Source organism: Equus asinus, chromosome 24 (genome assembly GCF_041296235.1).
Source record: "Equus asinus isolate D_3611 breed Donkey chromosome 24, EquAss-T2T_v2, whole genome shotgun sequence".
NCBI classification, from domain to species: domain Eukaryota; kingdom Metazoa; phylum Chordata; class Mammalia; order Perissodactyla; family Equidae; genus Equus; species Equus asinus.
In genome coordinates this window covers 51,019,081-51,041,637 of record NC_091813.1, presented here as the reverse complement: position 1 = coordinate 51,041,637, position 22,557 = coordinate 51,019,081, and the positions used below count along the sequence as shown (strand labels likewise).

The window sequence follows — 22,557 nt, the reverse complement described above, 5'->3', positions numbered from 1 at the left end:
TAAAGACAGAACTGTGATGAAGGAAGGATGGTCACAGAAATGCAATAAGGCTGGCTTTGAAAATGGAGGGAGGACTCAGGAGGCACAGAATGCAGGTGGGCCTCTAGAAGCTGGGAAAGGCAAGGTAAGGAATTCTCCCCAGAGCCTCCAGGAAGGAGCTCAGTCCTGCCAACACCTTGATTTTATCCCAGCAAGACGTTTGGGCTTCTGGCCTACAAACTCTAAGAAAATGAAATTATGTGGCTTGAAGCCATGAAGTTTGTGTAGTTTCTCACACCAGTAATAGAAAACTAACACAAAATTTTAAAACCAAACTTTCTTAGCAGAGGGCCAGAAACCAGTGCCAGCAATTTCTGCTGAGTAGAAAACAGAAGAGACGTCCTTAAGAAATCCTTTTGCCTTATGTCTCACTCTTTCACTGACCTGGCACATAAAAAGAGTTGATGGATTGAGATAGAGCCCAACAAGGAAAAGGACATGAATTTCCATGAAATATTCTAGCATATCTGTACTACAGCTTGAGGTTATGAATAAACTTGGGATTTTAACAGTCTCCTTTGTAAAATTGAGAGTATTGTCTCCTTGTGAGGAGATCACTGGGGAGCTGAAGCGGTGTAATTTTCTGTTTTCTACATTGACTAGATAACTTTGCCTTTTTCCTACTCTCCTTTTTGTCTTTCAGTGTGTGGTGATCTTTTGGAAACTGCAAAATATAGGAGATCTTTAAAAAGTGATTCAAAACTCCTGAGGAAATTCTTTGTTAAGTAAGAACTATCCTCACGGCATTCATTAGGGAAAGTTTTAAATAAAACTTGAGCCTTAGCTAGTAGCCAAGTATAGGATTTGTACTTGTGGCTAGCAAACCCCCTGGATTTAGAATATTCTAGCAGATGTTAAGAAAGGAGGTGAGCAGTGTGAGGTAGAACAGAGCAGAATCAATAAAATGTTCAAATGCTAAGACTGTGGCAGCTCATTTTTGTTCTTGGTGTTGGCTTCAAAGGATGGCCATGAAGTTGAGAATAATTGGCTATTTCCCAACAAGGACTATCTTGTATAAACTTAAATTGAGTGCTACCTATTCACAGAACAAGGGAGGAGAAATCACCTTAAAGTGAGTTTTTAAAATATTTACAAAGCAAAGAAAGAGAAACAGTACCTCAAGGTACTGTTTTGAAAAGGGTGTGAAATTGAAGGAAAACCTGGTAGCATAAGAATAAAGATTGCATCAAAAGAAAAGTTCAGTATAGAAATCTGGAACAAGGGGAATGGTAAGAATTTCAACACCAAAAATTCTTCTAAGAAGGGTCAGCAGAAGGGAGGGTCTTCAGGTCCTCTTTATCCCAGGTTCTGCCCCTTCACTTTGCCCTCGACCTTGATTAAGGACAGAGAGATTTAAAACTCAACACTGAATTGCCTCCGCTCTTCAGGGATAAGAACTCCTCCTGCTACTGGCATGTTGAAGTTTTCTAGCACTAGGTCACAAACTGATGTAGGGTTTGTTTTTTCAGCACGTGAATAATAATTTGTTCAAATTTAAGTTATACGATGAATTTTTGTTGGAAATGATTTAGACTGGGACTATTGATAGAAGTCATGAGAAGACAGTGAGGGAGCTTTGTCCCAATGAGCAGGAATACAGGTAGCTCTTATGTCACGTAACCAGGTCAAGAGTTAAAACAAGACGTGAGCCGTATTTACACAAATACCTGTCATGTAACTAAGGGTTTGGTCAATAACTGTGGCTATGGATTGAGAATTAAGTACAAACCATATTGGCCAAAACCTATGCTTCAATTGGCTGGCATCTCTGACAAGAATCAATTCCATTTTGCCTTATGAATGGCCCCAAAGCAGTTGGTAGAAATTTACACTGGAACAGTTGTGATGATGCTATGGCAAGTCTAGTATTCTCAGAGGTCGACACCACATAGGTGGATGTGTAACTACATGAACAGAGTGTCCATGGAGAGAGAGAGGTTGCTTTGGCATAAGCAGTCTGCACAAATTTCAGGAGAAAACTTTACAATATTCAAGACATAAGATGTTTACCGGCAAAACAAACCAGCTTCCAGTCCCTAGCACACTGCTGTATGTGAAAATATTAATTCCACATATGAAAAGCAGGAATATAGGATTCTCATGGAAAATTAACAGACTTATAGCACCTGGTCTTCTTCTTCTTTTTTTTTTTTGGTGAGGAAGATTGGCCCTGATCTAACATCTGTTGCCAATCTTCCTCTTTTTCCTTGAGGAAGACTGGCCCTGGACTAACATCTGTGTCAATCTTCCTCCACTTTGTATGTGGTACACCACCTTAGCATGGCTTGCTGAGCAGTGTGTAGGTATGCACCTGGAATTGGAACCCGCAAACCCTGGTCTGCTGAAGCTGGGCGGGTGAACTTAATCACTACACCACCAGGCTGGGCCCTGGTCATTTTTTTTCACTTTATAGGACTGATTCGCTGATAAGAGGAAGCTCTCCACACACCCAGAGAAAGCCGAAGGACTTCCAATGGCAGAGTAACACACTCAGGAAATCCTCTACCTTAAAAAAATGGTAAGACTAGACCAAATTCTCTAAAAGCAACCATTTCAGATATCTGGAAATTGACAAAAGGCGTACAGCAAATTGAGAAGCATTTCTCCCAGAAAAACTATTCAATCTGAGAAACGACAGAGGTTTATTGCCATTTTAACATGGAACTGATCCCATCTTCACCTTCCTTGCCAACTTTGTGACTTGAAGGTTCTATGTGGCCCACTGGCTTGAAGGGGCTGACCTGATTTGGAATGGAGCTTGGAAAAGTCCCACCCCCAGAGGCACTCTTGAAAATAATTGTAATCTGGGTGGCTGACACTCAGGGAAGAACAATATCCTAGCTGTGAAACTGGCTGGTACAAGAAAAAGACTAGTCAGAAATATAGCTGAGAAATCCAGAGAATGAGAGAGTCATAGTGGACTTTGATAAGCAAACACAACCTCCTGGGAGTCAGGAAGTCTGCACACATGCACAGGGGTACACACACACACAGGAGAGAATGACGTGGTCTCCAGCTGTCAACTTTTCCCTGGCTAAACATGAAGTCTTGTGCAAGAATAAAATAAAAACCGTGGAGAGTTCTCGTCAAGATGGTGCTGTGAGCAGACATTGAACTCGCCTCCTCCCACGAACACAACCAGGTTACAACAATTTTTGGAAGAATCACCCTGGATTGAAAACTGAAAACTGGATAAAAAGAACCCCCACAACAAGGGACAGTCCTGACGAAAGCAGAAGAGGCAGTAACTCCAGCCAGAGAGGAAAAAAGCCACCTTTGGGAGCAGCGGAGCTTCTCAGCTGGCCAGGCGGGAGCCAACCTAAGGCACGCAGCCCTCCCTGGAGGAGTGAGGTCCGGAGCGGGGGTAATACTGCTATAACCATCCTTCGGACTCAGCCCAACTGAGAGGGGGGTCTTACTGTCTGGCTTTGCTGGCTGTTAACTGCAGCGAGGACACCCCAGAAAAGCTATCGGCCGAAAACCGAAAAGATCCGGGTCTTAAAGGGCCCACGCACAAACTCACTCATTGCAGCAACCTAAAATCACCAGAGAGAAGGCTGACTGTCCTTTGGTGAAACAAGACTCACCTGGTGGGCTCTGGGGGCATCTTGGTGAGAGGAGGATCCTCTCTGGAGAGTGAGACATTGGTGGGGGCCGTTGTTCTGAGCTGGTCCAGGCGTGCTGATATGGACACAGGTGGGGGCCATTGAGGTGTGTCCCTTGGGCTGTTAGCCCAGGGGTCTGCCACACCCACTAGAGCACAGATTTAATCCAATTCAGCCAGGGCAGGCAACCTACCCTAGGGACTGGCCCTGCCTAACAGCAAGCCCTCAGGCTACTTTTCATCCTGCATTGGCTGAGTGCCTTGATCCTCTACAGGCAGGCAAAGGTGTCTGCCTCTGTGGGGCAGGGCTTGTGTGAGGACCAGGTGAACTATGGGGGGCATTGGAGAAGAGGTGAGGCCTCTGCAGTGTGGCAGTGGGGTACGCTCCAGGGGGTTGAGAAGTGTGCACGGACCAGGACTTTGCTGACAGCGTATGTGGTCCAGAGGGCGGTCAGGCTTATCAGTGGCAGAAGACTTATGTTTCACAAATAGCCACAAAAAGGATCAGCCCCACCTTCCAAAGGCTGAAACAACTGAGTGCCTCCATGCCAAGGGCTAGCCCTACTCAGCTGCACTCCTAAGAGAACTGACATCAGCCTTGTTGGGCTCAGGCCTATCACAACTGTACGCCCCTGAGCCTAGCAACCAGCTACACTAGGTACCAACCCAATTAAGAGGACAATTGCAATAAGAAGGTGCTAATAGACTTTGTAGCCAACAGTGCTGAGGACCCTCCAAACCGGATTTACAAACAGCTGGCCAGGGAAGGAAAGATCAGACTCCCTGGGTACCTGCAGTGGGAGCAACCCTGCCACAGCAGAAGAACACGAGTAGCCCACAAAGGGGTCACTCCTGGTTCTTATGGTCTGGTGATGAGAGGGAAGCACACTGCTGGGCCTCATAAGGCATCTCATACATAAGGCCACTTCTCCAAGATCAGGAGACATAGCCGACTCACCTAGTACAAAGAAAATAGCACAGAGAAAGAGGCATAATGAGGAGGCAAAGGAATACTTTCCAAGCAAGGGAACACTACAAAACACCAGAAAAAGAACTAAGTGAAACAGAATCTAGTGACCTCCTTGACAAAGAATTCAAACAAAATATAATGAGGATGCTCACAGATATGCAGAGAAGAATGGATGAACACGTGAGCACATCAGCAAAGAATTCGAAGATATGAAAAAGAACCAATCAGAAATGAAGAATACAATACTCGAAATGAGAAATTCACTAGAGGGACTCAATAGCAGAGTAGAGGAAGCAGAAGAACGGATCAGCGAGCTAGACGAAAGATTAGAGGAAATCACCCAAGCAGAACAGAAAAGAGAAAAAAGAATTAGACAGAATGAGAACAGTATAAGGGAACTCTGGGACAATATCAAGTGTGCTAACATTCGGATTATAGGGGTCCCAGAAGGAGAAGAGAGAGACAAAGGGACAGAAAATTGATTTGTTGAAATAATAGAGGAAAATTTTCCTCACCTGAGGAAGGAAACAGACATCCAAGTTCAGGAAGCACAGAGAGCTCCAAACAAGAGAAGCCCATAGAGGCCTGCACCAAGACATATTATAATCAAAATGTCTAAAATTAAAGACAAAGAGAGAATCCTAAAAGCAGCAAGAGAAAGGCCACAAGTGACATATAAAGGGAAGCCCATCAGGCTGTCAGTGGACTTCTCAGTCGAGACCCTACGGGTGAGAAGAGAATGGCACGACATATTTGAAGTGCTAAAAGGAAAAAAACCTACAACCAAGAATACTCTATCCATCAAGGCTGTCATTCAGAATCAAAGGAGAGATAAAGAGCTTCCCAGACAAGCAAACATTAAAAGAGTTTATTACCAAGAAACCAGTTCTACAAGAAATGCTGAAGGGACTTACTTAAGTGGGAAAGCAATGACCACAAATAGAGTTAAAAGAAAAAAAATTATCAAAAAAGCTCAAAACAACAACAAGAAAAAACAGGCAATAAAATCACTTGTAAGGTAAAAGTATAGTAAAGGCAGCAGATCAACTACCTGTGAAGGTAATATGAAGGTTAAAAGACAAATGTACTAAAATTACCTATTTCAATGATAGGAGGGTAATGGATATACACTAAACAAAAGACTATATATGATGTGAAAAACATATAACATAGGAGGAGGGGAGTGAAATAATAGAGCTTTTAGAAAGAAGTCAATAGACTGTTATATGCATAGTATATTAAATAGGATCCTCATGGTAACCACCAACCAGAAACCTATAACAAGCAGGAGAAAAAGTAAGACAAAAGAAATCAAACATATTACTAAAGATAGCCATCAAACCACAAGTGAAGAGAGCAAGAGAAAAAGAAAGGAACTGAGAAGAACTACTAAAACACCCCAAAAAAAGAAAAAGTGACAAAATGGCAATAAATACACATTTATCAATAGCTACTTTAAATGCCAATGGACTAAATGCTCCAATCAAATGTCATAGGGTGGCCAACTGGATAAAAAAACAAGATCCATGTATATGCTGCATACGAGAGACACACTTCAGACTTACAGACACTCACAAACTGAAAGTGAAAGGACGGAAAAAGATATTCCATGCAAATGGCAAACAAAAGAAAGCGGGGGTAGCAATACTGATATCAGACAAAATAGACTTTAAATCAAAAACTGTAATAAGAGACAAAGACGGGCACTACATAATGATAAAGGGAACAATCCAACAAGAAAATATAACACTTGTAAATATCTACGCACACAATATAGGAGCACCTAAATACATAAAGCAGTTATTAACAGACATAAGAGGAGAAATAGACAGTAACACAATAATAGTAGGGGACTTTAACACTCCACTTACACCAATGGATAGAACATCCAAACAGAAGATCAATAAAGAAACACTCGCCTTAAAGGACACATTAGACCAGATGGACTTGGTAGATATATACAGAACATTCCATCCAAAAACCACAGAATACACATTCTTTTCAAATGCTCATGGAACATTCTCCAGGATTGATCACATATTAGGCCACAAAACAAGTCTCAATAAATTTAAGAAGATCGAAATAATACCATGCATCTTTTCTGACCACAAAGGTATGAAACTGGAAATCAACTACAGAAAGAAAACCATAAAAGCCATAAAAATGCGGAGATTGAACAAAATGCTACTGAACAGTGATTGGGTCAATGAAGAAATCAAAGAAGAAATAAAAAAATTGCTGGAGACAAATGAAAATGAAAACACGACATGCCAAAATCTGTGGGATACAGCAAAAGCAGTTCTACAAGGGAAGTTTATAGCAATTCAGGCCTACCTCAACAAAGAAGAAAAATCCCACATAGACAATCTAAAAGTGCACCTAAAGGTACTGGAAAAAGAACAACAAACAAAGCCCAAAATAAGCAGAAGGAAGGAAATAATAAAAATCAGAGCAGAAATAAAAGAAATAGAGACTAAAAAAAAATAGAAAAAATTAATGAAACTAAGAGCTGGTTCTTCGAAAAGATAAACAAAATTGACAAACCCTTAGCTAGACTCACCAAGAAAAAAAGAGAGAAGGCTCAAATAAATAAATCAGAAATGAAAGAGGAGAGATTACAATGGACACCTCAGAAATACAAAAGATAATAAGAGAATACTATGAAAAGCTATACGCCAACAAATTGGATAATCTAGAGGAAATGGATAAATTCTTAGAAACATACAACCTTCCAAAACTGGACCAAGGAGATGTAGAAAATTTGAATAGACCGATCACCAGTAAGGAGATCGAAACAGCAAATAAAAACCTCCCAAAAAATAAAAGTCCAGGACCACATGGCTTCCCTGGTGAATTCTACCAAACTTTCAAAGAAGACCTAATACCTATCCTTCTCAAACTCTTCCAAAAAATTGAAGAGGAGGGGAGGCTTCCTAACTCCTTCTACGAAGCCAACATTATCCTGATACCAAAACCAGACAAGGACAACACAAAAAAAGAAAATTACAGGCCAATATCACTGATGAACATCGATGCAAAAATCCTCAACAAAATGCTAGCAAATCGAATACAACAATACATTAAAAAGATCATACATCATGATCAAGTGGGTTTCATTCCAGGGATGCAGGGATGGTTCAACATCCACATTAACAAAATGAAGAAGAAAAATCACATGATCATCTCAATAGATGCAGAGAAAGCATTTGACAAGATACAGCATCCATTTATGATAAAAACTCTAAATAAAATGGGTATAGAAGGAAAATACCTCAACATAATAAAGGCCATATATGACAAACCCACAGCAAATATCATTCTCAATGGAGAAAAACTGAAAGCTATCCCTCTAAGAACAGGAACCAGACGAGGATGCCCACTGTCGCCACTCTTATTTAACATAGTACTGGAAGTCCTATCCAGAGCAATCAGGCAAGAAAAAGAAATAAAAGGGCTCCACATTGGAAAAGAAGAAGTGAAACTGTCACTCTTTGCAGACGACATGATTTTATATGTAGAAAACCCTAAAGAGTCAGCTAAAAAACTTTTAGAAATAATAAAGGATTACTGTCAAGTTGCGGGATACAAAATCAATGTACAAAAATCGGTTGCGTTTCTCTACACTAACAACGAAGTAGGAGAAAGAGAAATTAAGAATACAATCCCATTTACAATTGCAGCAAAAAGAATAAAATACCTAGGAATATACTTAACAAAAGAGGTGACAGAACTGTACACTGAAAACTATAAGACATTGTTGAAAGAAATCGAAGAAGACACAAAGAAATGGAAAGATATTCTGTGCTCTTGGATTGGAAGAATTAACATTGTCAAAATGTCCATACTTCCTAAAGCAATCTATAGATTCAACACAATCCCTATCAAAGTTCCAACAACATTTTTTACAGAAATAGAACAAAGAATCCTAAAATTTATATGGAACAACAAAAGACCCCGAATAGCCAAAGGATTCCTGAGAAAAAAGAACAAAGCTGGATGTATCACACTCCCCAATTTCAAATTATACTACAAAGCCATAGTAACGAAAACAGCATGGTACTGGCACAAAAACAGACACACAGATCAATGGAACAGAATTGAGAGCCCAGAAGTAAACCCACACGTTTATGGACAGCTAATATTCGACAAGGGAGCCAAGAGCATACTATGGAGAAAGGAGAGTCTCTTCAATAAATGGTGTTGGGAAAACTGGACAGCCACATGCAAAAGAATGAAAGTAGACCATTCCCTTACATCATGCACAAAAATCAACTCAAAATGGATTAAAGACTTGACTGTAAGACCCGAAACCATGAGACTTCTAGAAGAAAGCATAGGCAGTAAGCTCTATGACATTGGCCTCAGCAGCATATTTTCAAGTCCAATGTCTGACTGGGCAAGGGAAACAAAAGAAAAAGTGAACAGATGGGTCTACATCAAATTAAAAAGCTTCTGCACAGCAAAGGAAACCATCAACAAAACAAAAAGACAACCTAACAATTGGGAGAAGATATTTGCAAACCACATATGAGATAAGGGGTTAATATCCAAAATATACAAAGAACTCATACAGCTCAACAACAACAAAACCAACAATCCAATTAGAAAATGGGCAAAAGATCTCAAGAGAGATTTCTCCAAAGAAGATACACAGATGGCCAACAGGCATATGAAAAGATGCTCAACATCATTAGCTATCAGGGAAATGCAAATCAAAACTACAGTGAGGTATCACCTCACTCCGGTCAGAATGGCTATAATTAACAAGACAGGAAACAACAAATGTTGGAGAGGGTGTGGAGAGAAGGGAACACTTGTTCCCTGCTGGTGGCAGTGCAAACTGGTGCAGCCACTATGGAAAGCAGTCTGGAGTATCCTCAGAAAATTAAGGATAGATCTACCATGTGATCCAGCTATTCCACTGCTGGGTATTTATCCAAAGAACTTGAAAACATGAAGGCATAAAGATACTTGCACCCCTATGTTCATTGCGGCATTATACACAATAGCCAAGACTTGGAAGCAACCTAGGTGCCCATCAAGGGACCAATGGATAAAGAAGATTTGGTATTTATACACGATGGACTACTACTCAGCCATAAGAAATGACGAAATCCAGCCATTTGTGACAACACGATGGACCTTGAGGGTATTATGCTGAGTGAAATAAGTCAGAGGGAGAAAGTCAAATACCATATGATCTCACTCATAAGTAGAAGATAAAAACGACAAAAAAAACCCCACATAGCATTGGAGATTGGACTGGTGGTAACCATTGGGGAAGGGGGGAGGGTGAGGGCAAAAGGGGTGATTAGGGTCACATGTGAGGGGATGCACTATAATTAGTGTTCTGTTGGTGAACATGATGCAATGTATCCAGAATCTGAAATATGATGTACATCCGAAAAAAATAAAAATTACTAAAAAAGGATCCAGAAAATTCTAATAAAGTTACTTTTAGAAAGTCGATGTAGATCACTGATTAAATTTTTTAATAAACAATGTGAAATGGTTTCGTACAAAGAGAGACATAGTTACGTACACACGCACACACAGAAAACTAGTCTGATATATACAAGGAAGTGAATGATTAATATCGCTTAAAGTGTGGCTGCAGACAACCCACACATTCAGACCTCTGGACCTTCCTGAAAGCCTGCAAAATGAGAAGCTCTGTGAAGCAGACTTTGAAATCTGTATTTTAACACACAAACCAGGAAATTTTATATATTTTAGGCTTCAAAACTCGGCTGTCACAGCAAATGTATATCTCAGGTGGAATAAAACCTTTGCCTCAACTTAGGAAAGGTAAATTTTGCAATGGATTTATGAAAAGATCTCTAAGAAATATGTTTTTCATGTAGACAGAAGCATCTGTAAATATTGTGAAATAATTTACCCTAGTTAATCAGCTGAACTTTAAGCTTTTTCCAGATTGTATATCAGATCTTGCTTTTTCCATGGAAAAATGTAAGGTCTTCAGTTTATCTCTCTTCCTGGAAGACATGATAGCTCAATAAGGTAACGTGTAAAGTTTTATTATGGTAATAAGACAGCTGGAGCACGCTCAGGGAACATGATCAGAGGGATGATTTTATATGATAAACGATGTCGCAGCTTTGGGAATCACTGGGTACAAAATTTGTGCCATCAGTAGGGTCATGAACTTGGACTATCTAATTTACTTATGGTCTGTGACTCTCACTTAAGACCCATGTTGTCCTGCAAATATATTTGAGGGTTAAAAGTAAAACGAGTAAAATTACTACCACAAAGTGTCAGATGGCTTTTATTGCTGCAATTGAAAGACTAGACACCTAGACTCTTCAGAATCGAAGGATGTCCACGGTAAATGGTCACTTACAGAAGCTAGATGGGTACTTATGGTGATAAATCTTAATACAAATCATTAAAATCTGGTTAAGACTTTGTCTACTGAGTAGGAAGGATGTAGTAGGTCATGAGAGGCCACTGCGCACATGGGAAAAAAAACAGTAAAAAAATGGATAAAGTACAAAATTATATTGTACCAAACTTTAGGTCTCTTGAAACAATACAAACTAGATTAACTAAAATTCCAGAGAGGGAAGGGCCCTTTTTCAGGTGAACTAGCCTTGGTTTTCTTTCCTGGGTGCATTTGCCAATTCTAGGCTTAGGCAAGATTTTGAAAGATTAGGGCAGGAGACGAATGAACTAAAATCAACACCTGACTAAAGAAGAACTAAGCACTGCCATTTTTAAGGCATAAGGAGAAAGACATCTACATGGCTCTCTAGGGAATGTGGTGGAACAAGATGTAGACTTGAATGATGTTAAAGTGGCAGCTCAGTCTCAATCCAACTCATTCCCTAACTGAAGACTAATAGCTAATAGAAGAGTATCCAAGACTTTTCAGTTCTAGAGTCAGTCAGAGCAGGTTTTGAATCATAGTGCTAACACTTACTAAATAGCTGTCCTTGGGAAATTTAATTGACCTCTCTCCATACCACTTGTTTTCTCATTTATGAAATGGCACCTCCTCATAAGGTTTTTCTTGATAATAAAAGAGATAATCCACATACAATTCTAAACTCAGTATCTTGTAACAAGAAAATGCCAATATTCATTTTTTTAAAGCATAAGGTTTCCTTCCCACTACCAAACCCAACTCTTGTTTAAGAAGAAAAAAGGAGAAAGAAGGAGAAAAGGAATGGTTTTTGCAAGACATATGTCCCTGCCTAAGCCCACACCTGTAGAAATTAAGAGCCATGGAAAGAAAGCAACTCGGAAAGGCAGGAGGTGGTGTACCATGAGGGGGCAAGAAAATGAGAAATCCTGTCCCAGTGAAGAATCAGGGCCCTATGTCCTTGTTTAAAGCAGCATCTTCTGAAAGAAATTGTGTGTGTTTCTCAGGAAAGATGAACAGAGTAATGAGAAAGTTGATATTAAAGCAGGTGAGGCAGCAGCAACCCCAAGTTGGTCACGAATAAGCAGAGATCTACCAGTGGGTCTTCAGAATCTGATGGTTGCTGGTGGCAGCATCTGCACTACTGCTGATCTCAGACTAGCTGCACTGCTTCCCACTCAGTGAGAATTCATTCCAGAACTCCAGTTGTGGATGAGTCAGCAAAAGTCCATGAGCAGCAATAAGCAGCTGGAAAATATAACTGAAATAATATCCTACTCTCAACAGCTACAAATACTGTCTGTAAATGCTTAGGAATAAACTTAACAAGAAATGAGCAAGGCTTCTGTAAGGACCATGTGTCTTTACCCAGTGACCTGAAAGAAAAGACAAATAAATGGTGAGGGTGCAATATTTCTGGATGGGAAGATGCAATTTGTAATGAGATCAGGTTTTAAATTACTGTGTAAATGTAAAACATTACTGAACAAAATTCCAGTATGATTCTTTATGAAATCTTATGAATTTATTTTAGAAATTAAAACATCATGGTTTTGACAAAAGAAAAGCTAGTATATCAGCAGAATAATGCATCATTATACATGAGTCAACTCACATCCATATAATTAGTTAGAATATGATAATGTCTATTTTAATCAGCAAGAAAATGATGGACTATTCAATAAATGATATTGGATCAATTTGCTATTTTTTGAAAAAATAGTTTTCTTAAAACATAAGAATATATGCACATCAGGGGCCAGCATCATCACGTAGTGGTTAGGTTTGGTGTGCTCCACTTCGGAGGCCCAGCTTTGTGGGTTCCGATCCTGCATGCAGACCTTTACCAGTTGTCAGCCATGCTGTGGTGGTGACCCACATACAAAATGAAGGAAGATTGGCACAGATGTTAGCTCAGGACAAATCTTCCTCAGTGAAATGTAAAACAATATATGCAGATTAAATAAGGATATAATTTATGAATATCTGAAAATATGTGGGATAACGGCTCCCCTAAGAAAAACTCAAACCTAGAAGCCATTAAATAAAAGGTTGATATATTTGATTACATAAAAATGAAAATCTTAAATATGAAAAAACACTATCAGTAGTTTTTAAAAATTGGTAGGCTTCCATTTCAAGATAATAAATTGATCACATTATGACCTCCCCTTTCGAACAAAAATTTAGGAATCACTGAAAGTAAAATAAAAATGATTCCATAATTACATGCAAAACAATAAGAAGAATCCTCTTTGGATCAGAAACTGAGGAATCCCTGGAAATACAACACAGCCTACAGATGGCAAATGATGTAAAGACTACTAGATCATTATTTATTCATCACTGAGGTTTTTCTATAATGATCCAACGATAGTCAAAGATTAGAGTGTGTAATTAAATATACTTGTTTTCTGAAAGTACTTTCTTAGTTCTTTTTGCACTGAGCTTAGAATTCTGTTCTTCATTTATATCCCAGATGAACTTCAAGGGAAAATCCTTCATCTTCCTTTGGAAAATCTTGTCAAACCTTTCATTCTGCTCCACAGTCATGCGATTTTTCCAGTTTCCAATTGTACCCGGGAGGAAAAAGAAAGAAGTTGCTTCAGTGAATTTTGAAGGGAGTTGAGGGTATGACAAGTTAGTGTTGGGAGCAACATTATTTTCCCACTTTCTTTTTCTCCCCACTAAGTTCCTAGTTGCTCTGCCACATGGCGATGACTCCACTCTCCCACTTTATGGGAAGCAGGTAAACAAACTTATCATTGCAATTATAGTATACTTAGATATAATTAGCCCACCTTCTCAGCTGTTAGCCACCTGGGAAAGTTGAAAATTACTACAACTTGATCACTATTTTGTTCCAGGCTCACATTGATTGTTGCATTATATGGAAGTCTTTTAAAAATTACACAAGATCAGATAATATTGACACGACATTACTGACAAGGACATGACACAAGATCAGACATCATTGAGCTAATATTACTCAAGAGGATGTGGAGACTCAGAGAGATTTTTGAAAAATAGCCCAGGGTCGTACAGTTTATAATGGAAGAGCTGAAATTACTCCATCTTTACCAATTTGGGAATGAGACAGCCTTAAATTAAACTTACAGAGACTTATGATGACCAAGACCAACTGACAGAAGAAGCAAGGATTAAAACACTGATTTTAAAAATACATTTAACTGAAAATAAACAACTGAAGGAAACTAAAATACTGAACAAACTCAAAACACAAGCAGAAGCTTAGAGCAAGAGTGCTAAGGCCAATGCAAGTGACGTTTGGGTAGGAACATTAAAGAGAGAAGTGGTTTGTATCTGCAAATTAGATGTATGGGAATATGCTTCACTTCTACAAAGAAATTTTGCGAACTCATATTTTTCTTATTAGCCATTTCAGTGTCTCATCTTCAGGCTTGTTAAAGACATGTAAACAGAGAAAATTTTCTTTTCAAAGAAAAACAAAATGCAAGTGCAACAGTACTGGCAATTGGCAATGACCTTAGCACCTAGAACACAATAAGGTGAGATGGGGATAATGGTAAAGGTCATGTCCCCTCTTCAGGTTGGTTCAGTGTTACCAGCGCTTCAAATTGTTTAAGAGAAGGAGAAATGTTGTATCTAAGAGTTGAAGGGAGAGAAATACTAACTTAGAGAATACAAAGCCAGTATTTATTGCTATTTGACATGGGGGAATATAATCCTTTAATTAAGGGCAAAATCCTTGTCTGTAGTTTATATTACAAATTTCCCATGTAGTATATTAAAAATTCATAAAGTATAATAAAGAATGATAGGATAAAGTAACAAAAGTATTTTAGCATTCACATTTATTGGCTGAATCAAGAATTCATTCCTTCTAAAAATTCAATCACTGGAAGCCAGATAAATGAGATATTACTAAAAAATTTATGATGTGAGATTCTAGTTAAATAAAAGACATATTATAATCCCTCCCAAGAACCAAAGAAGAGAGAATTTGTGCTTTCTGAGGGAGATTCAGGATAAATCACGTAGATGTAAGAGGGGCTAGTGATGTCCAACAGACCCATCATTACCTCATCTTCAGTGCTGTATTCATGTTAATGAGGAGAGAGTCTAATACTAAATGAACACGCATTTTGTGGCAGGCACTGTGCCAGGCACTGGTAGATTCTCAGGGGCCATATAAAGACCTTGTAGTTTTAGGTTACTCATCAGATACCATCAGGGACCAAATAACATACTCTCATGAAGAGCACCAAGCAGAAATCATGGGCAGTCAACTCTCTAGAGGGAAGAGAACCATGAAGGCTCCATTTTTAGAAATTCCGGCAAGAACCCCAGAGGCTACACTTGGGTCCGTTTGCAAAATAGTCCAAGACAACAATTCACTGCTGAACACCACCTTCGAGAAGGAAAGGGTCTTCTTTTCTTTTGCCCTCAGGTGGGCTCTTTAGTATATTTTCATAATTTGCTAATGGGTCATGTTCTGAAATGTGACCTGTCTCACAACAGCATCCAGGGGCACCTCATTCAGTTTTTCCCCAGAATTTTGAAGACTTTTAACACAGAATTTCTGAGATCTTGAAATAGAGTATGAAAATTATGCAAATTATAAGAAAGAACACATACAAATATTATGGCTATGTCATTATGAGAGAGAAAAATGTAGGGTTTTAGGCTGATTGTAAATTTGGACTTGGAAAGTGAGAAGTGACTTTCTTATTCCGTTCTAGTAAGTTAATCTTTCACTTGTCTGCTGTTGTGGTGTTGTTTGGGTTCATTTTAGGAGCATTCATATTTCACTTTATCTGTGTCAACTCAGTAAACATTTTAGGAGTAGCTAGTAAATGTCAGACATTGCCCTGGGTGATGGTGCAACTGAACAGAGGGATGACAGTGCCATCAGTGCTGGGAGTTGAATAAGGACCTATTAGGAGAGAGTAATTATGTAACAGAATTCACAGAAAGTTTCCAGAAAGAAGAAAAATTTGTTTGGGGTCTTATAGGAGAAACAGTCGTTTTCTAGATGGATAAAGCTGGAGATATAAAGTCTAGAAAAAAGAAGCAGCATATGGAACATTATAGTTGCATGGAATGTGTGAGACATCAGGCCACTGAGATGTCAGAAGGTGAGTATCCCTGAAGCTTGATGGGAACAGGCCCAGGATGAGAATATCAGGAGCCGTGGCTGGAGACACTGGACGGGACCATGTTGTGAGGAGGGTGGAAAAGCCAACCAGATACTTGAACCTCTCTTTGGTAGATGATGTGGACTCAACAGGAGAGCCTAGGCCTAGTATTGTGACGTAGGGGCAGATTTTAATGCAATCTAGTTATATATACACTGGGCAGGTAGCAGCCATTAGTCATTGCCTGCATTTCAGCTTTCTTTTCTTTCTTGCTAAAGAGCCTGGTGGTGTTCTGGAAGCAGTGCTCAGCCCATTCCAGGAATGATTTACATTCCCTGTGGCAATCTCATTTTCCTTATAAGAAGTTGAACTGTGGTGGCCACATGGTCCTAGCTCAGGTCCCAGCGAGGAAGCCCCACCCACCAAGGACAGCAGCTCCATGGACCTCAAGCAGAGACTGCAGCAGATCTACATGCTGGGGCAAACACACCCCAGGCTCACGCACCAAGTACTCATAGTGCTGCTGAGCCCCTGAAGAGAGAACTTGTCCTGAGTGGCTGTGGGAAGAGGCAGCATCAGCTTTTAGCCCACTGGTGATCACTTTTCTGGTGAGGAGGGGAAGCTCATAGTGCCCCTGAGGTGCCGAAGGGTGACCCTAGCTCATCCAGCAAGAAAGCTCCACCGGCCAAGCACAGTCCATACAAGCACCTGAATGCACTCCTGGCTGGGGCAAGCACCCATATTACCCCTAGAGCTTCCAGTAGACAGGGTGGGGCCAGAAACTCTGCTCCTGTTTCCCCCTAGTGGTAACAGGTGGAATCTGCATCATAAGAACACCTCAAATGCCCCAACAAAAGATTAATCAAGTACCATGAGAAAATGCAGCAACAATTCAGACCGGAAGGAAAATGACAATTCTCCAGAAACCAAACCTGCAGACACAGAAATGTACAACCTAAATGACAAAGAATTCAAAATAGCTGTCATAAGGAAACTCAGTGGCTTACAAGAAAAGACAGGAAGACAATTCAAGGAGCTTAGCAATAAAATGAATCTCTTCACCAAAGAGACTGAAACTATTAAAAAATCAAGCAGAAATTCTGGATATGAAAAACACAATTAATGAAATAAAAAATAACATAAAATTCTTAAGAAATAGAACTGATATTATGGAGGAAAGAATTAATCTTCTAGAGGATAAAAATGTAGAAATTATACAGGTGGAGGAGGAGACAAGACTAAGACTTTTTTTAAATGAAGGAATTCTTAGAGAAATATCCCACTCAATTAGGAAAGGCAACATACGGGTCAAAGGTATTCCAGAGGCAGAAGAATGGAGAAAGGAGCAGAGAGTTTCTTCAAAGACATCATTGCCGAGGACTTCCCAAACCTCATGATTGTTCCAGATTTACAAGTAAATGAAGCTTGTATCATGCCTAATTTCATCAATGCTAAAAAAACCTCCTCTAAGGCATGTCATAGTAAAAATTACAAAAGTGAATGATAAAGAGAAAATATTAGGAGCAGCAATGCAGAAGAAAATAATGTACAAAGAAAACCCTATGAAGCTTTCAGCAGATTTCTCAGCAGAAACCCTACAGGCCAGGAGATAATGGAATGGCATATTCAAAATACTGAAAGACAAAAACTTTCAGCTAAGAATACTCTATCTAGCAAAACTTTCCTTCAGATATGATGGAGAAATAAAAGCTTCCCCAGATAAACAAAAGCTGAGGGAGTTCATGGCCACTAGACCTCCCCTACAAGAAATAATTAAAGATGACCTCACACCAGCAACAAAAATGTAAAGGTCTAGAAAGAGCTGAGCGAGGAGATAAATAGACATACTCAGAAACCTACAGCTCCCTACCAGAACAAGGAGGCAAAGACTCAATTAAAACTTAAAAGAGAAAGGGAAAGAAAGCATCAAAATTAATGACAAACACTTCAACTTAGCCACAAACTCACAAAATTAAAAACAGAACAATTTGTAATAGCAATTACTCAGAATAAGAGAGGAAAAGGAAGGAACCTACTTAAGTTAATGGAGATAAGAGGCTATAAGAAAATGGACTATCTCATCTCCAATATCTTTCATCCAATCCTCACAGTAACCACTAAACGAAAAATCAGAGTAGAGCCACAATTCACAAAAAGAGAAAACTGAGAAATACCCTGCTGTCAACAGCATGTGTGTGTTCACTCTAATCCACATAGTAATACATTGATAAGTGCCTTTTTTGTTCTCTTTCTAGGCACAATTGGAGATTGGAAAATTCATATGACTGTCATAGAGTGAGAGATTCGACAGATTTTTCAGGAAAAGATGCAAGATCTTCCTATTAAATTTATCTAGAATATTAATGAAGAACTTTAAATTCAAGGAAGCAGAAACATTTGTGCATTAGAATTACACAAATATGCAAAACCAATGCAGTTGCTTTTCTGATCCTTTGATTCTTTTTGCCCTGTGTTTGCTTTGTTTAAACTTTGAATTCAATCTTAGGCACATTTTTTTCCTTGATTTGAATTTGTAAATTTTGGGCTTGGCTATTTAGAGGAAACAGATTTCCTGCTTCTTAACTTACAGACAATTTTTTAAATCCCATGCCCCTATTTACCAAGAGAGAAAAACCATATAAATGTGGGACTGGTGGAAAGGCTGTTTGCACAGCAGCTTTTCATGAATATAGTCCTTCAGGTTACAACTCACTCTGTCCCTAGCAGAATGTTTCATATGGTTCTCTTTTTTTCCTTTGATGAGAATGGAAGAATTGTTGTCACAATGAAGCAAACCAAGATCTGTCAGCCACTTGGGTGTACCATCATTCCAAAGGCCTTCAATCTCAGGGTCTTTGTTTCCTTATAGTATGTTTTTGCTTCTCTTTTATCACAATAGCTCTTTAATAAGCTTAGTATATGATAGTTACTTTGGTTATTTCTTCCTTGTAGAAAAAAGCTTGAATTAAGTGACTGTACTACTGAACCATCTGAATTGGACTTGGTCTGATTATTCATCCATATACAGCTTCATCAACAGAAATAGGTTGTTTGCAATACTTACCCCCCAACAAACACAGCTACTACAGCTGGAACACAAATCGTTCTGCAGAGATCAAGACCAGATAGAGACAACGGATTTTGCTTTGTTGAAGATTTTGCAGAAATTTTCTCTTTAGTGAGATGCTTCCCATTTAGGAATAATTGATGTGAAGAGCATAAATGATCCTGTACATCAGCAATTTTTCTGGAATTATTCAGATTTTAGAAATTTTAACACTACTCAATTCACACACACATATGCTTGTCATAGTCTGCTGTTCACTTAGAAATCCATTCATAATTTTTAAAATAATAGTGGAAATATTAATATTTCCTTCTTTTTAAAAGAATTAGGTGCATTACCTGTCAGGTTCCTGGGTTTATTCACTTCTGTAACCACCTTCTTTTCATCTTAGAGTCCTTAGGTGATTTTCCTGGATACTGTCCTCAAATTGACCTTTGCTGTTGATATCTATCTCTTATTGCCTGCACACTGACCTCTGGCCACACTGAACTATTTGGCGATTCACAAATCAAGATGCTCTCCTTCCTCTTGTAAGCTTTCATACTCCTAATCGTTTTCCCAGGAATAATTTTTCTTCTTTGTCTGTCTAGTTACTTTTATTTCTCCTTCAAGACTTAATTCATTGAACAAATATTTATTTCACGACTACTGTGTATCAGGCTCTGTGATACAGTAGTCAAAGTCCCTTTTCTCATAGAACAATTAGTCTCAGCTTGAGAGTGGAGAGAGGAGAGATGTTAAACAAAAAACCCACATAAATATAGAACTATCGACCACAATAAATGTAATATAGAAAGTTGGATGAACCAATGACCTTGGAACTGGGTGACCTACCCTATGTTAAGGAATCAGAGAAAGCTTCTTGCAGAGAGTACAGATCTGGGTGAAGGCCTATAAGTCAGAAGGATTGTGGCACTGTAGGAATTGACAGGTGACTGTAGAATAGAAAATGAAAAGGACAGCAGTGTGGGATGAGACTCCAGCTAGACCTGGGCCAGCCACATGAGCCTTTTCAGGCCCTGGTAGGTACTGAGGTGGAGGTTACAGGACTGTATGTATCCATTTTGACACAAAGAGTGGCTTTTAATGTATTTAATTTTAAAAGCTATCACGACTTTAGAGGAAGCCAGGATGGGATTTAACTTGTGACAAGTGAATTTAATTGTACTCCAAAGGTATGCCATAACCCCATTGAATGGGATGGGGAAAAAAGGATCTGATCTAAATAACTTTAGAAACCAGTATTTTGTCTAAGTAACGTAAGGCTAAAGGCAAAATAAACTGAATTCCAACACTATACTACAGTTGGTAAATTTCTTTCTCATAGAAATATGATATATTAATTCTTAAACCACTTAACATGTACATTAGGGTTGAACAAATTAGTAAGTGTATTATTGGTATAGCTTTCTCACTGTGAGAGAAAAGAGGGACACTGATACCTTTGAAAAACTTCTGTAGATGTCTTACTTAAAAATAAAAAGTTTGAAAATAGATCTTGGTATTCTCCAGCTTTGCTCTTCTTCAAGATTTTGTTGGTTATTCTATTTTATAATTTTTAGTAACAAAGACTTTAAGACTCACAAGAAGATGCAAAGATACCACAGAGAATCCTAGTGTTCCTTTCTCTAAGCTTCCCCAATGATAATTACTTCCATAACCATAGTACATTACCAAAAGCAGGAAGCTGTCATTGGTACAATACTATTAACTCAAATACAGACATTATTTAAGTTTACATGCATTGTTTTGGTGGTGTAAGTTGATTAGAGTTCTATAAAACTTTATCAGGTGTAGATTCATGTAACCACCAGCATAATCAGGATACAAACTGTCCCGTCACCACTAAGAGTCTTCTTTGCATTGCTTCTTGTTAGTCACCTCCACCTCCCAGCTCTAACACCTGGATATCACTGGTTCTCCATCACTATAATTTTATCACTTTGAGAAAGTAAAAAAATTGAATCAGAGCCAAGGTAACCTTTTGAGTTTGGCCTTCCTCACTTAGTGTAATGCCCTTGCAATCCTTCCAAGTTATTGTGCTTTGCTCATGCCTTCTTGTTGCTGAATGGAATTTGCTTGTATGGATATACTATAGTTTCTTATCCATTCACCCACTGAAGAACATTTGGGATACATCTAATTTTGGAATATTACAAAGAGATGCTATGACAATTTATATACAACTTTGTGTATGAGTATGAGTTGTCATTCTCTAGGATAAATACCCAGCAGTGAGATTGCTGAGTTGTATGTTAGGTATATGTTTAATTTTATTAAAAATTGCCAAACTGTCTTCCAAAATGGCTGCACCATTTTTTATATTCACCAGCAATGTAGGAGAGATCCATTTGATCCACATCTTTGCCTGAGCACGGTATTGTTAATATTTTTTAATGCATCCTAATAAGTGTGTAGTGGTATCTCATAGTAGGTTTAATTTCCATTTCTCCAATGGCTGATAGTAGTATACATCTTTTCTAGTGCTTGTTTGCCATTCCTTTATTCTCTTTGATAAAGTGTCTTTCAAGTCTTTGTCCTATTTTATAATTAGATTGTTTATTTTCTTACTGATGAGTTTAGGGAATTCATTATACTCTAAATACAAGTCCTTTATCAGATATGTGATGTGCAAATATTTTCTCTCAGTCTATGGCTTTTCCTTCCATCTCTTAACAAGGTCTGCTGCAGTGCAAAAGATTTTTTTTTTTAATTTTGACCAAGTTTAATTTATCATATCTTTCTTTTATAGATCATGGCTTTGATGTCACATCTAAGAACTTTTTGCCTATGTCTAGATAATGAATATTTTCTCCTAAAAGTGTTATAGATTAATATTTAGATACAAAATACATTTTGAGTTAACTTTTATAAGGTATGAGATTTAGGTCAAGTGTTATTGTCTTTTTCTGTGAATGTCCACTTATTACACCTCCATTCATTGAAAAACCTATCCTTCTCCATGGAATTGCTTTGATCCATTGTCAAAATTCAACCGGTGTATGTGTGCAGCTCTATATATGGAATCTCTGTTGTGTTCCATTGGTCTATGTGTCTATTCTTCTGCCAAAACCATGCTGTCTTAATCAACTGTTGCTATATAGGAAATCTTAAAATCCTATTTGGATTTTGGTAGGAATTTCATTAACCTATAGATCAATTTGTGCAAAACTGACTTCTTTACTGTGATAAATTTTACAATCAATGAACATAGTATATTGCTCCATTTAATTTAGTTTTCCTTGATTCCTGTTATTACAATATTTTGTTCATCAGCATGCAGACTCTGCACATGTTTTCGTAGACATGCACCAAACGTTTCTTTTTTTTTGAGCAATTGTATATGGTATAATGTTTTTAATTTTTCAATTG

The 22,557-nt window shown here is 38.5% G+C and overlaps 1 pseudogene; it reads left to right on the top strand.

The window, feature by feature from the left end:
- The window catches only part of LOC106847067 (amine sulfotransferase-like), a 175,475-nt pseudogene that overhangs the window by 97,860 nt on the left and 55,058 nt on the right, over positions 1-22,557 (top strand).